The sequence below is a fragment of the Pholcus phalangioides genome, unplaced genomic scaffold (genome assembly GCF_987345545.1).
Source record: "Pholcus phalangioides strain wild (caught in Gottingen) unplaced genomic scaffold, Ppha-v1.0 ptg000008l_1, whole genome shotgun sequence".
NCBI lineage: Eukaryota > Metazoa > Arthropoda > Arachnida > Araneae > Pholcidae > Pholcus > Pholcus phalangioides.
This window is the reverse complement of record NW_028301601.1, coordinates 23,456,220-23,470,853: the sequence shown is the minus strand read 5'-3', so window position 1 is coordinate 23,470,853 and position 14,634 is coordinate 23,456,220. Positions and strand designations below refer to the sequence as shown.

The 14,634-nt window shown below is 38.9% G+C and overlaps 1 protein-coding gene across 2 annotated transcripts in view; it reads right to left on the bottom strand.

Annotated features, from left to right (window-relative positions):
- LOC149084041 (pancreatic lipase-related protein 2-like) overlaps positions 1-14,634 on the bottom strand; it is a 35,234-nt gene that overhangs the window by 16,092 nt on the left and 4,508 nt on the right. The window contains exons 1-2 of one of the 2 annotated variants that reach the window (XM_089234384.1): positions 13,670-13,686; positions 5,384-5,500 (exon numbers count right to left, since the gene is read on the bottom strand). The gene's annotated coding sequence lies outside the window, so the exon portion shown is untranslated. Of the gene's footprint in view, positions 1-5,383; positions 5,501-13,669; positions 13,687-14,634 lie in introns of those variants that run through there. The other variant, XM_089234382.1, reaches the window with a different exon arrangement.

Genomic DNA, 14,634 nt, shown 5'->3' with positions numbered 1-14,634 from the left:
TACGTTCACACTGTGCTGAAGAGACGTGTGAATGTGTCGGATTACGAAATCCGACGTAACACGCATTATTACATGTCACAAAAAAAACCAAATCGTTCAGATTTTCGTCAGTCGTGTGATGGCATGTGAAGACGCCATATTTGTTTTCCTCGTTCTTTCTGCTTCGTTCGTATTTTGATCAAATTTGTTTTGTGCTCGTGTGTTGATGAAGGAAGAGCAACTTATCGAACACGTTGTGTCAAATTCTCTGTTCTATGATCCTACCCACTCAGAATACAGAAATCAAAATTCACGGAGAAAGGCTTTGGACGAGTTCGGAGAAAAACTTGAAGTTTCAGGTCAGTAAACAAATTATTTATTTAGTATATATGAAATGAATAAACATATATGTTACGATAAATTTTATTTATACGGTTATTATACACAATAACTGGTTATTATGGACTTGAATAATCGACTTGGTGAGTTTGACAAATTGCCCTAAATTTATCACTTTTACCGGTGATTGTGCATAGTACCCAAGCATCATTGGTAGGTTTAATAACTAATAAAAAATTGGCGATTATGCATAATAACCATGCGTCGCGTCGTTGGTAAACATGATAAAACGTACTATATTATATACATAATAATTCATAAATGTATTGTATCATTATATCGGAGTACGATAATAAAATTTATTATTATATCGGGGAACGATCGTAAAATTTATTATTATATCGGGGCCCGACTATATTCATCAGATATAACTCATTTGGATTTTTTTTTTCATGTTTATAAAATTCCCCAACTACACAAGGGAATTATTATTTTTTATTCAAATTATCAAACAATATATTTTGGACAGAGGCGCCGACATGTAGAAAACACCGAGGGGAGATCAAAATCATTTTTCTTCCTGTATATATCAACCCCATATGCGAAAGTGGCGAAACATTCTACAATAATTAATTATTGGGGGGAAAGGAGGACTCAGCCTCCTCATAAAATCTACTTGCGGAGATCTCATATAGCTAGTCCCAGCTTCTAGCGTTTGATTTTGAATTTTATTGGGGCCTTACATCTCGAAATTGACCTTCAACACAAGAGGTCGATGATATAAAAAAGGTTGGGAAACACTGCAATATAACGACCAATAAATATCATTGAATCGACTAAAACAACGACGGAAATCAGCTTTCCCCACCACCACCAAAGAAATGGACAAAATTCGTCTTTGAGTGTGTTTAAAATTTTTCTGTTTCCCCCTTTTTTTAGAGTACAAAATGATGGCCAAAGTTCGATTCTCGGCCGAAGAGCACAGATTGAAGAATGCAGCCAACAGAATAGCTGAGATGGGCCACGCTTGGAAGGCACAAACGCCTAGCGCAATAAAGTTGCACGTCATGTCAGAGACGTTGTGAATTCAGATTCGTGGAAATTCTGTGATGTAGGAATTCCACGTCACATATTTTGTACGTCACAGAATTTCCACGAATAGGATTTCACAAATTCGACATCGTAGTGTGTTTCGGTCTTAATGCATAACACCAGTGTGCACACCGTATAATGTCTGATATGATCCCGCGCCATCTGACATCACGTGATTACACGTCACGCCATAGTAGTGTGTATCCGCCTTAAGTAGCAGTAATAGTTATTTGTACTATGGGGCCTCTCATACGACTCTTTTTTAACTTTTCGAGTTCAGTATCATCTTTTCTGGTGCTAGAGAATTCGGATACAAATATCAAGGGATATATAGTAAAAGGCCGTAATAACGAGCACAGCTTATAACGAAAATCTCGCTGTAACGAAATAATAAACTATAAAAAGTCCAACTCTTTCTTCCTAAATTTGGGCTTCCATAATATATACAAGGGTCACGTGATGATTTCATTTGACTTTTGTCTCTTCCAGTGACTTAGAGACCAGAAATTGCAATTTAAAGCCGCTTCTGAATGACTGGAAAATTCTCCGATTTGTGAGAAAATGTTGACGGGTCCATACAGCAGAGCGCCCGTGTGGCGTGCAGGTAAGATGCTCGTCTACCACCACGAAGGTTGTCGTCAGCTCGCAGGTTCGAACTGGGGGAAAATTTTTTCCGAACAAGATATTTTCCCTGACGATCTTGAGTGAGCCGACAACCGATAGATGGCACCTTCATTTCAAACCCAAATCGTTAATTACAGCAAATTGCGATATGGCCAGAGTTGGTGTTTGGTGAAGTAGTAGTTGGTACAGAAATGAAAATTATCAGAGGTAAAGCAATGGGGACTAACGGCCGCATTCACCAACACTGTTTAAACTACAATCGCAGGTTAAAGGATTAGCGATCGACACGGATTAGTTAAAATCCTCAATTTAACCAATCCGTTTCGATCTTCAATCCTTTCACCTGCGATTGCAGTTTAAACTGTGTTGGTGAATACGGCCATGAAGCTTTAATAGTCAAGTCCGTAGAGAATCAACCAAAGAACAATTTTATGGCTAGAGTTGAATTCATTCGTTAATATTAGAACGAGATTGTCTCAAAGAAGTTCAAATGCGTATGAAGCAGGAATTGTCTGCAATTTTATAACTAGCGAAAAATTCCCTTAAAACGAGGAAACCGTTACAACGACAATTTTCCTCATGATTGTGAACTGTCGTTATAATGGACCTTTAAACTATAATTTTTATAATGTATTTTCTATTCTCTAGGTATTACATCTACGTACAATCTTTGCAAATAAATTATATTTTTCCATTTATGCAAATGATTTCGAGGGGAAAAATCCAATTGATGGATAAATTATTGAAATTCCCAAAATTCTTAGAGAATCCAAAAGAGTTCGATTGTCGCAAATGAATCATTGTTTATTATCACTTTGTTGTGATGAGCAATACGGATACTCGGCCGACGTATTCAAATAGAATTTGGATCCCTCGGGCAGACCGGGTATTGGAGTGCAATCGTAGCCCATGAGAGCTCTCTGGTTCGATTCGCAGGTTCCCTTCCCGTAATCGTCGTAACTTGGACATTCGGTCCCGACGAATTCACACACGTTCTTAATGGAAACGATGAAGTACTTTTTAGCAATTTCGTGATCACACATTCGTTCAGCGGGAATTTCTGAAATAGGAAAAAGGAACAATAAAACTATGGGAATAATTTCTGTGATACTCTGATGTGTGAATATCTGAATAATCATTACTTTTTGGCTCATTACCTGTTGTTACGACGTTGTCTGTTGTCCCAAATGCTGATCATCAAGTATATCACAATCATTATTTCCTTCCAATAACTCGATACAATTTTAACGAATCTCAACACTTTGCTCTAGAATAAAGTATCTTTTTACCATTCTTTCGATAAAGCAGTCAGGGTACTCTTGATTTAAATCATGGTTGAAATCAGTTTGATTTGAATCACTTGTTTTATTTTTTTAAATCATTGATTTAAATCATTGATTTAAATCATAAAATCTAAACCTTGTGTTTTCTTTACATAACTCCAATGATATTGGAGTAAAAGTAACCTGGTTTTAGTTATCATGTTGCTGATATGTGGTGAAGTTCGTGAATTAAAGACGTATAGAAGATCTTTTTGGGGGGTAATAGCTAAATTCAATAATGAGACTAAGTTCCTAGATACAGTGCAGAAAGAAAGCTGCTCTATTTCTAGATTTTGTGCACGGAAATGAATGCAGAAATATATAGAGGGCTAAACTTAGATGTAACTACACTAGGTACTTTCAATGCCATGCGAAGCTAGGGTTCACCTTATTAAAAAACAGAGGAATTATTTTCTTGTATAAAGCCTTGAATCATATGCCCTAATTGTTAAATATCATTAGGTTTTTGGCTTTATTTTTGATATTAAAATTTTGTTGGCTCGTTTTTTTACTTAAATTCATTAAATCTGTGAAAGAATGCAACAACATGCAAGTCGGAAACACATCCACTAATTGTGCAAGAAACAATCTCGTCAATAGAATTTGTTATATTCAGTTACTACTGAAATCGCCGTTTGGTTGTATATCCAGTGAATGGAGATGCATTCATCATATGTATGATGCATACTGAGTTGCCACCATGCATTCACTTTAATGGGAGGAGAGCCTTCATGAATAAAAGAGCTTTTTACAAGAAAAATGTCAATCCATGAATTTAATTTGGGCTAAACGACCTTTCATGTTAAAGAAACACAGATCTTTGGGGTGTTCTCTCTCTCTCGTAGTTTTTGCTTGTAGTTCGTTTGCAGTTTATTCGTTAATTCTGAATTAAATTTGAGTAATTATGAGAAAAAAGCAGTTTGGTGATATGAAAATATGCATTCTTAATGACTAACAAGATTTGTGATTTAATTAATAAGCAATCAGTTAAAAATCGGAAAATTATCGGATTTATTTAAAAAATCCGATTTTTTTTAAATTTTCTGATTTTTTTCATACCCCGAAAGCAATGTGTGTATAATATTATGATAAATGTGAGGAATCCAGTTATTATTCAAAATCGCCGAGCATTTTTGTAAGTTTGATGAAATTCCCTAAATTATCCAATTTACTGGCAATTATGCATAATACCCAAGCGATATTTGAAAAATTTCCCTAAATTAAGTACTTTTACCAGCGATTAAACATAGTTTCCAAGTGGTAAATTTAATAAGTACTAAAAATTTCAGCTTTACCGGCGATTATGCACAATAACCAAGAGTCACGTCTTCAGTAAACATGATATAGCTTATATGTATTACGTGATATACTTGTACTATCCCGATATACGATACTATACACGATAATCCATGTATAGTATCATATCGAGTGCTATCATAAATTTTTTATTATTATACATCGGGATCCGACATATTTATCAAATTCACCAACGACACTTGGTAATTATGCATGATCGCCGTTGAAAGTGATAATGTTTTCAGTATCTATCAAATTCACTAACGACGCTTGGAGATTATGCATAATCTCTGGTGAAAATGATAATGTTTTCAGTATTTGTCAAATTTACGGAAGACGCTTAGGTATTATGAATAATCTCCGGTAAAAGTGATAATTTTTTTAGTATTCATCAAATTTATCAACGACGCTTGGGTATTACATTACAAAAGTTGGACAATAGATCTTTTATAAAACTTGAAGAAAAACAACCACCATAATGTGAATGTACCCAATACGCTTATTAGTTACATTTTTCAAGTTTTATAAGAAAAAACTCTTGCAAAACGTTCATAGTGTAATCCCGGCTTTAGACATATTCACTGTTAAAATAGATAAATTTATCAAACTTATCAAGACGATTGGTAAGTATGCATAATAACAGGGTATTATGTATAACACACACAACCAATTTATAACATTTACCGTAACATATATTGCCTTAACAGCATATGAAAAGTTTTAAACGATACCTTCTTTCGGGTTATCCCCCATATTTGTATGCATGACATTGACGAAATCGGCGTCTTTAGCTCCCAAATGCACGACATTCGCAGTACCAGTAAAATAAGGACCTGCAGGATCCAACCCTGTAGAAAATGCAAGAGAGGTAGGTTAGAGTAATACCTAACGTCTAACTAATATAAATTTGATGCAAGTTAACACCCTGCACAGCTTTCCCCCATCTTAGTCTCGAAATAAGTGTTTGGTTTTTCAATGAAAATGTTAAAACTACATTTGCAAGAAAGTTGCCAAGTTTATTTGAGTTCAAATTCATTCACTAGATTTCAAATATAGCCTTTTTAACGTTATGCCTATAACGCGGCTTCTGGCAGTCATTTTGACTGCTGCTTTTTTTTTAGTGCAATATGCTCAATCACAACATTTTTGCAATAAAAAAATAACAAGCGTTATCTCACATTGTTAGCTTGTTAATTTGAAAGAAATTTACCTTATTTTAAGCATACACGGTGCCCATAAAATTACTTTCCAACTTCAAATGTGAAAATTTAGAGGGCAACTGGGGACAAGATTTACCATAAAGCAAAATATAGATAAACACAGTGCATTTACATAACATCGTACGTTGCTCCATTTTGAGGATGTACACATTTTTATATGCTCATTCACTTTATGTAATGAGTTGCCGCGCACGCTATGGATAACATATACAAACTGTTAAGCCACAGTAAATTTGCAATATCGAGGAAAAATTTAGGCACTATTAAATTTCATACTTACTAATTTATAAAGAATATACAGTTAAGAAAAAATACATCTTTGCCTTTATTTTTTTCATCAGTATTATCTGATTCAGACCAGTCACTTCCAGACTCACCACTTTCTCTTTCGGGTAGATATAACAGAAGATCTTCGTTGTCAGAGTTTGCATCGTAAGTCTTCTCTCAGCCTCAGATTTATTGTCAGCACTGACAAAAATTAGACTATTTTCCTGTGATACATCGTTCGCCAAGAGCCATTTCTACATACTGTGACTGAGGCCGGTATTACACTATAAAAGTTTGATAAAATCAATTTTATAAAAGTTGAAAAATCTAACCAATAAGGTTATTGGTTACATTCTAGAAAATGCAACCGTTGACCTTATTGGCTGCATTTTTCAAGTTTTATAATAGGACTTTTATCAAACTTTTATAGTGTAACACCGGCCTGACCGATTGAAGTAGATACATTTTCTCAGAGCGTGCCGAGTCTTTAAGACTCCCATAAAGCTTTCCCTGTTCCATGCTGCTCCCTGCGAGCTGGATGAGGAAATTTAGAAACTGTTTGTATGTGATGGTTGAGTGTGTGAGTGTACGCGTGTATAAGAGGAGTGTCAAATAAAAGATAATAAAATTTACGGAGCCCCCTATGCTGTACTCATCATTGCTAAAGCTCATCATTGAAAATCGTCAAACTTCATTTGCCGGACAGTACTATAACAAAGCACTTGTTTTGTGACATTTCCACGGGTCACATCGACTTCAACGGGTCATCCAGCAGAATCTCCATCGATCGGTTGATCCCAGCTTTCTTAAGTGACCAACACACCCAAGTGCCTTCGACGTCACCCGTCCGTCCAACAAGTACAGTACCAGCAACTGTGACTCGCTCTGGTCGTCATGTCCACTTCCCCGACAGATACTCGACCACGACATTTCGTTCACACTGGGGGGGGGGGGGTGTGTAGCGACCTCTACTTGAACTTTTAGCGATTGCGGAAAAATGATGACGTCGTGCTTCGCAATTCTCTGGTGCTAATGTTTCTAACCTAGCAACGCTAGTTATGATAAAAATCGAATGTTTTTCTTCGCAGTCGGCAAGCAACCATTGTTATTTAATGTCCTTCATTTTTATGTGTCCGTACCAAATTAAACATGTATTTATTTAAAACCTTCTGATTGTTATTATCATTAATAATGGATCTCAACAACCGGTCCCACAAATAGGCGCCTACACACCGGTGCCCTAGACTGGTGCACCACACAGGTGCCTAAAAGCAAAAAAGTGTGGAATCCTGCACCTAATGGTTACAACAGAGTGTGTGTGTATATATATATATATATATATATATCTGCAGCATACTGATATAACATACTGTGTTTGTAACCTCGGTTTCCCAGGAAGCTTTCAAAGCAGATGGTGGCATGAAGAGTTATGAAATATCAAAGTAAAACAAAAACTGAGCTTGCCAGGTGAACGATCAGAGGAGAAAAAGTTTCCTCCACTCATATAGTAGAGGTTATTGCTAAATATGATATAGTATTTTGATTGAGGGTGCATACTGTCTTTGTCAAAGGACTTTTTAGGTCGCCCAGTATCATGATGCAACAAATATCATTATTTCATTTTTTTCCCCCTTATTGTTATTTCTCTTGTGTAACTCGTGAATATTCTCATGAATATATTCACGTCTACCAAAAAACCCGAAAACTTTTAAGCTTAATTCTAATTCACACGATGGCCACGAAAGCCTTTTTTGTTTCACTCGTGAATATACATTGCGTTGTGTGTGCCATCAGGGAATGATAGAGAATAAACCTAAATATACATCAACGCCCACCACAGACGAGGAGAAAACACAAACAATTTACAGTCAAAAATAGCTGTTCTTGGCCGTTCTAGGTATAAACGCCGATAATTCCAGAACAAAACCTTCAATGTCTTCAAATTTTCGTACGCAGAGACAAGTACAGAAGTATTGAAAGGCCACCAAAACATGAGTGTGTACGTCAAATATTGTCGAGAAGGCTGCCGTCAGATCTGTAGGTTCGGACATGGATAGCGCCGTTACCTACCCTGCCGAACCTGACGCAACCACCGATAGATGGCTGCTTATCTTCCAACCCAACTCGATCGGTAGTATATTTATGTATGGTATATATGATAGGAGTTTGCGTGCGGTAAAGTAGTATAGTTGTAATTTATCCTATATTATTAATATCATAATCTTATGATAGGATATTTGAAAATATTTATAAGAATTTGGAATATTTATGCGTACATCTTAATTGGCAGCGATCACACTTCTCATCCAGTTGGACGAAATTACAGTCGGCACCGCTTAAGCGGATATCAACGGTTCCAACAAATAATGATGAGTTTGCACGAAGGTATGGCGTTGAACAGATTTTTTTTAGGTTTTTTTTACTTTCATAAAAAAAGTTTGCGTCATCTATGGGCGTGCACTATATGTAATCTTTGACGTATCAATAAATATTGGTTTTGCCGGAGATGCCCTGGACCGCCCCAATTCGGGAGGGGGGGGGGTGAAGAGCTTACGTTGCTTCTTGCGTCAGAGTCTGAGTGTCTCGCGGTTTCTCCATCTATGGGCGTAACCCAGAACAAAAATGAAAGACAAAATATTCAAATGTACCAAAATTAGTTTGGTCGCTACGACAGAACCCAATTCAAAGTTTTAATTGGGAATATGTTTGCCATAACTAATGAATATTTTATCTAATAAAAACATTATGTACACGTAAATGGTTAATACAACAGGAACCAGCGGGACAAAAAAATTTGTCTGCAAAACAGTGGGGACCGTTAATCAGAGGTTTGAACATATACTTTTATTATACAAAGGGGAAATTATAATTTGGCCGTAAAAGGAGGTCAACCGCATCTGAGGGGGTGTCCGTTACGAGGGGGTTTTACTGTATATATTTACAGTTGTCGTGTCGATCGCAATATCAGATTAAGCGGGGAAAAGTTTTTGGTATTATATTTTATTAAGCGGGGAACTTTTTTATCAACTCTATGGGGAAAAGTTTGGTTACAGTGGATTTTGAATACAAATACATGTACAATTTACTGTTAGTAGTGGTATTGGGGTAACAGAAGGCAAAATGTCCAACGAGGTGGCTGGGAAGAACATGGCCATAACAAATATGGACGGCATATATTTCTGAAATACAGCAACCTAATCAATACCACTGTGGTGATCAAGTGGTCATAGTGCCGGACTCGCACCGCGATGTCCCGTGTTCAAGTTACAAGTTAAAAGATTTCTGGCGGGGCCTATCTGTTTGCAGACATCTGCCGCCTTCAAAACCGGCCCGCGGGGGACCACTATGAAGAGAAAGGCAAGGGCGCTAATGTTCGTGTAAGTGTAGAGTGCATGTATGTCGGTCAGAATTTGGGAGAACTGTCTAGTGGGGAACCCACAGTTAATTAAAGAATTTCATTAATTAACTAGGAATTTTACAAATTAAACATGTCTAGACGAGCTTGGTTAGTCATATTACTTATTAATATTTCGGAGGAAAAGTAATCGCTCCTTTGACGTCATCATCTTGCGCCATGGTCGCACCTCATTCGTCGGTTGCGTTCATGTACCTAATTGGACGAGAGAAGTCACATGATATGCAATTTTGTAAGTAATAAAAAAAAAAAAAAAAAAAAAAATATTAAAGGTGAAGAAAAAGATTAAAATGATTAGATTAAAGGTGAAGAAAAAGAGGAATAGTATTAGTATTATTAAAAAAGCTAGGAAAAGGGATAGAAGAAATATTTTTAATTATTTTCAGAGTCATTTCTGAATAAATTCAGGAATGCCTCAAAATTTTTAAGTTTTTATATATGTTTTGGAGAAAATATTCTTGGAAAGATGGTTAAGGGAAACGTAGAGAAAGATAGAAAATGCCGATTAATTAATACCGGCTATTATGAGCCTTTAATTGCTCTTGAGTTGCTTGCTGCTACTCTGCAAGCTATTCAGGAATTCTTTTAGTGGGCGAGATACTGTCCGGCTTCTTTTTTGAATTCCTGGATTAGTTCACGCTTGTCTTTGCGTGATGTTTTTCTTATTATACTCTTCATGTATAATTGAGCTATTTGGAAGATTTCGTTTGCGGGGCTATCACTAGCATCCATCGCATCGGAGTCCGGGTTAGCTGCCAAAAAATCACGTTGGCCTAGTCCGGGTGCCTTGTTGGCTTCTTCCGTGGGTAGTGCGTTGGCTCCAACCGTCTTGCTTACGGTATGCAGTGGGCTCGGGCTGTGCCGTGCATGGACGTCGATCGGTCGGGGCTGCTCACTCGCCCCGTCTGTCGCCTTGCGTTTCACTTCAGCACTGCGTTGGAGGTCCGTAGAACGGGACTTGTGTTTTTCAGCTGATACACGCTGAGTTAAAAGTTCCGTTGGGAGGTCCGTAGAGCTGGCTCGGCCAATCGCATTCTTTTCCTTCGTTTTTTGTAAGTCTAGCGAAATTTTCTTTTTTCGCTCATTAAATTTTCGTAGTACACTTCGTGGGAGAAACGACGTGTTTGTATAATTTTTCCTTGATCTCCGGATTTCTTTGGGGGCGATGAACTCGTCATTTCGTTCCACTATTGGGGAAGCTTTTTGCTCCTGGAATTTTGCAAATAATTTTTTGTAGGCTTCGCATCCACGAAAGTTACTCGTGTGGCCTTTCCCACAGTTTGAGCAGGTCGGGGTGTCAACTCCTTTAATGTTGGCACAACGTTTCACGTCATGGTTCCCCGAACAAACCATACATTTCTGTGGTCGCTCGCACTCGTCACCTCGATGTCCCCAGGTTTGGCATCGATAACAGATATTAATCGATTTCCTATTGGGGTTCCTACGATATCTCGTGATCGATATATCGATAAGGAAAAGTTTTTTGAGTTCAAGGATTCTCCTTGAAACTGGGTCGTCCTTCAAATCGACCTTCCAGAGGGGTAGTGGTTTCCCTCTTATTCTTTTCCTCTGAGATTTAAGTTGGGTGACGTCTAGGGGTGAGAAGCCTTCATCACATAGTTCGTTTAAGATGTCCTCTGCTGGAATCGCTGCAGTTAGCCCTCGTATAAGTACGCTGAGGGTGGGATCATCTGAGGCAGATCGTCTAGTGATTTTTGCATCACTATTACCTATGTGATTTAGGATCGTTTCGTAGTCTTTAAAGGTGCAAAAGTCCATTTTAAATTCATCACGCACTATTTTTGTTTTAACTGGGGCACAGCACTGATCTTTTATCACTTTGGAGATACTACGCCACTGACAGTCAGCGCGAGCTACAATGGTGTACGTGACGCCGTTTAACCCGCTTGTTGCTGGCTGTTCGTTGCCTGGCTCGGGGTCGTTTGGTACGGGTACATCCATTTCCTCGTCGCTAGCACACGACTGGTAAGCCGACGCTGTCCCATCTTGTGGTTCGTGGACCTCTTGGGTGCCGATGACTGCGGTGGGGGGTTCACTCTTGCCGTCTTGAGTACGGGGGAGCTCCGGCTGATCACTGCCGGTTTTCCCGTCGATCGCAACCAGTGAGGGCGGGGCTTCATCATCGCTCATTCCACGCGATTGGTCCGCTGCTGCTGGTTCGCTCGTCGGGGCGGGGATTCCCTTACCGTCGGCGGCGGTGAAGACCTCATCTTTGGCCTGTTCGCCCGCATCATTTTCCAGTTTTTCTCGGTTTTCACCCGGAATTTCCGGTTCCTGGATTTGTGGTTGGTAATTGTCACTTAGCTGGGCCTTGTTTCCTTCTTCCGGGGGCTCAGCAGTGCCCGGGTTCAGTGGTATCGCTTCTTGGTCCGGTTGGGCTTCAGAGTCCGGGACGGGATTCTTCCGCATGAATAACGGGATCTCGTCCCATTTCTTGGCCCGCTTCCAGATATGTTTGTTGATTTCATTGTAGTAGTCCGTCCAGATGCCCTCGTTTTCATCTTCATCGAAGAAGCAATCTGTACCGATGATGATAATTTGTTGCAAGTTCCACCTTAGGGACTGCTTGAACAGTGGCACTTCCGGGTCATCTGGACTTCCCATAATTTTGTTGTAGTCCTCCATTGCCTTCCTTAGAAAGTCATCGCCCGTGCAGTAGAACACTTCCGTGTCCGGGCGTCTGTTTCTGGGGTGTGATTTATTCCAGCTGTGGAAGTGGTCCCTGATGGTCCCGAGGTATGAGATGGCAGCCTTGTTCAGGTCAGCGTTACGTGCTTTCCTTTTGCTATAGACCGCTAGCAGCTTGGCCCATTCTGCATTCTCGTTGTCCTCATCAAGAATCACTTCATGTAAGAAACAGACTGGTTGTGGTGCTAAGTTGTTTCTCGGTGCCATCCGACTGAGTACGGATAGTGCCTAGCCCGAGTTGAACTAATCTATCATAATACTTGATTAATTAACAAGTTTTTTAGGAGCTCATGTGGAGTGCATCCTCTCTCTCTCGTGTCACATCCGAGAGATCTGTAAAAAAAAATGTCCCGTGTTCGAACCCCCACAGCGGTGGTCGGCTGAACTTGGTGTTCTGTGGTTCCCAACTCGGAGGGGCGAATGAGAGCTGATCTCCCTGATAAAAAGTCTCACGACAGAGAGCAAAATGCCAACAAATAGTAAAAATATTCAATCAATACACTTCACTCATTTCACTTCCGAAACATAGGTGGCAGCACTGAAAATCAGACACAATACTAGATATATGCTCAGACTGCTAGGGACTCAAACTTACACTTCCGGCACAACTCACTAGGTAGTAAATTGTCCATGGCGATAGACCTGAGTTTTGCTCGATTTGGGAAGAAAAACAAGAAAACAATTAAAAATAAATTTATAAAAACTAAAGACATGCATAAATGGGACAAATATATTAATATTTTATGTGTTTAAACAGGGTTTCCATTACCCGATTAAGCGGGGCCGACTGCATTTCAAATTACAAATTATTGTTTCAGTCACGTTATGACAGTTACATGTTTCTCCAAAGTTTGAATTTAATTTGTATTTTTTGCAGTTTATGAACCAAACCCAAATCGAAAATATCTCGATGAACATGAAAAATACGGTATAGGGCAATTCTATTATAAACGACTTGTCTGAGAAGATTTTTCACTATAAGTTTCAGCGCACACAGGGTCTGCATAAAGAATTAAACCTGTATTTTCTAAGTGCAAAGCAATACGAGATATCTCGCCTTACATAAAAGCTGCTTATTTGGGCTGCGATAAGCCCTGAGGTAAAATTTGGATTTGAATGCAGTAAGTTGTACTCCATTTAATCCAAGAAAACTTTTTCTTTTTGAATTCCAAGAGTTTACCTGTTATTCTTTGAAGGTTCTTGATACGCTTGCCAACATATCCCGCAATCTGAGCACCGAGGCTATGGCCGATGATGTGCACTTGACTTGCGCTGACGTTACGTGAATCCTAAATTAATCGCGCTAATAAAATTAATAATTGGCGTAGAGAGACTTTGCTATATATAAAATTTTTTCTAGTAAAACTCATCTTTCTTCAGTTAATTGATTAGTTAGATTGCCTCACCTGCAGAAACTTGATGAGCTGGCTCCCTTGGGCACCAACCAACCTTGTATTAGCAACTGCTTGAGGATAATCCCCGTCATTGCTCTTTGACCAGTCCACGATTATGACGTTGTACTTTCCACGTTCGAGGAGAGCGTCCTTCATGCGCTAAATTGACAATTGTGAAGGAGATATGTTTGTAGTTATTAATTTGAAGCAAATGCTTATAGGAACCTCATAAGGGGCCGTTCAAGTATTACGTAAGCAAATTTTTAGCCATTTTTGACCCCCCCCCTTCCTTGTCAGCAAAAGTCAGCAAAACTCTGACCCCCCCCCCCCTGTCAGAAAAATTTCGTTATCAGCTCTGCATCTCTGAATCCTAACGCGTATTGGTGGGATCAGAGACGTACAAGGGGGGGGGGGGGGCTCGTGCCCTCCTCCCACGATCAAAAACGTATTTTTTTAACTAAAAAAAAATATTTTTAATTGAAATTTCGGAAGAAAATACCTTTATATGTTGTTATAATAAATTTCTGTTAATTTCAATGTTATTTGAAGACTATGAAAGCAAAATTTATCTTTAATAAATTCATTGCGACCTACCCTCTTAGCCATACAATGATAAATCACATAAAGGCCGTTGGCCCGCGGACCAAATATCGCCCCGGGGGTTATCTGATGCGGCCTGCCCTCCTTGAACCTAATTTTGTAAAAAAATTAACTAAGCGGCACATCTACAGATCACTTAAGTGTCCCGTGGTACAATTCCGGAACATTTAAGCGGCTCGTGGCACATTTTCAGATCACTTAAATGATCCGGGACACAGTTCCAGAACACTTAAGCGATCCGTGGCACATTTAGAGATCCCTTGAGTAACATGCGGCATACTTTTAGAGCACTTAAGCGGTCCCCAGTGCGGTTCTACATCATTCAAATTACCCGCGGCACATTCTCAGATTATTTAAGTGATGCGTGGCACAGTTCC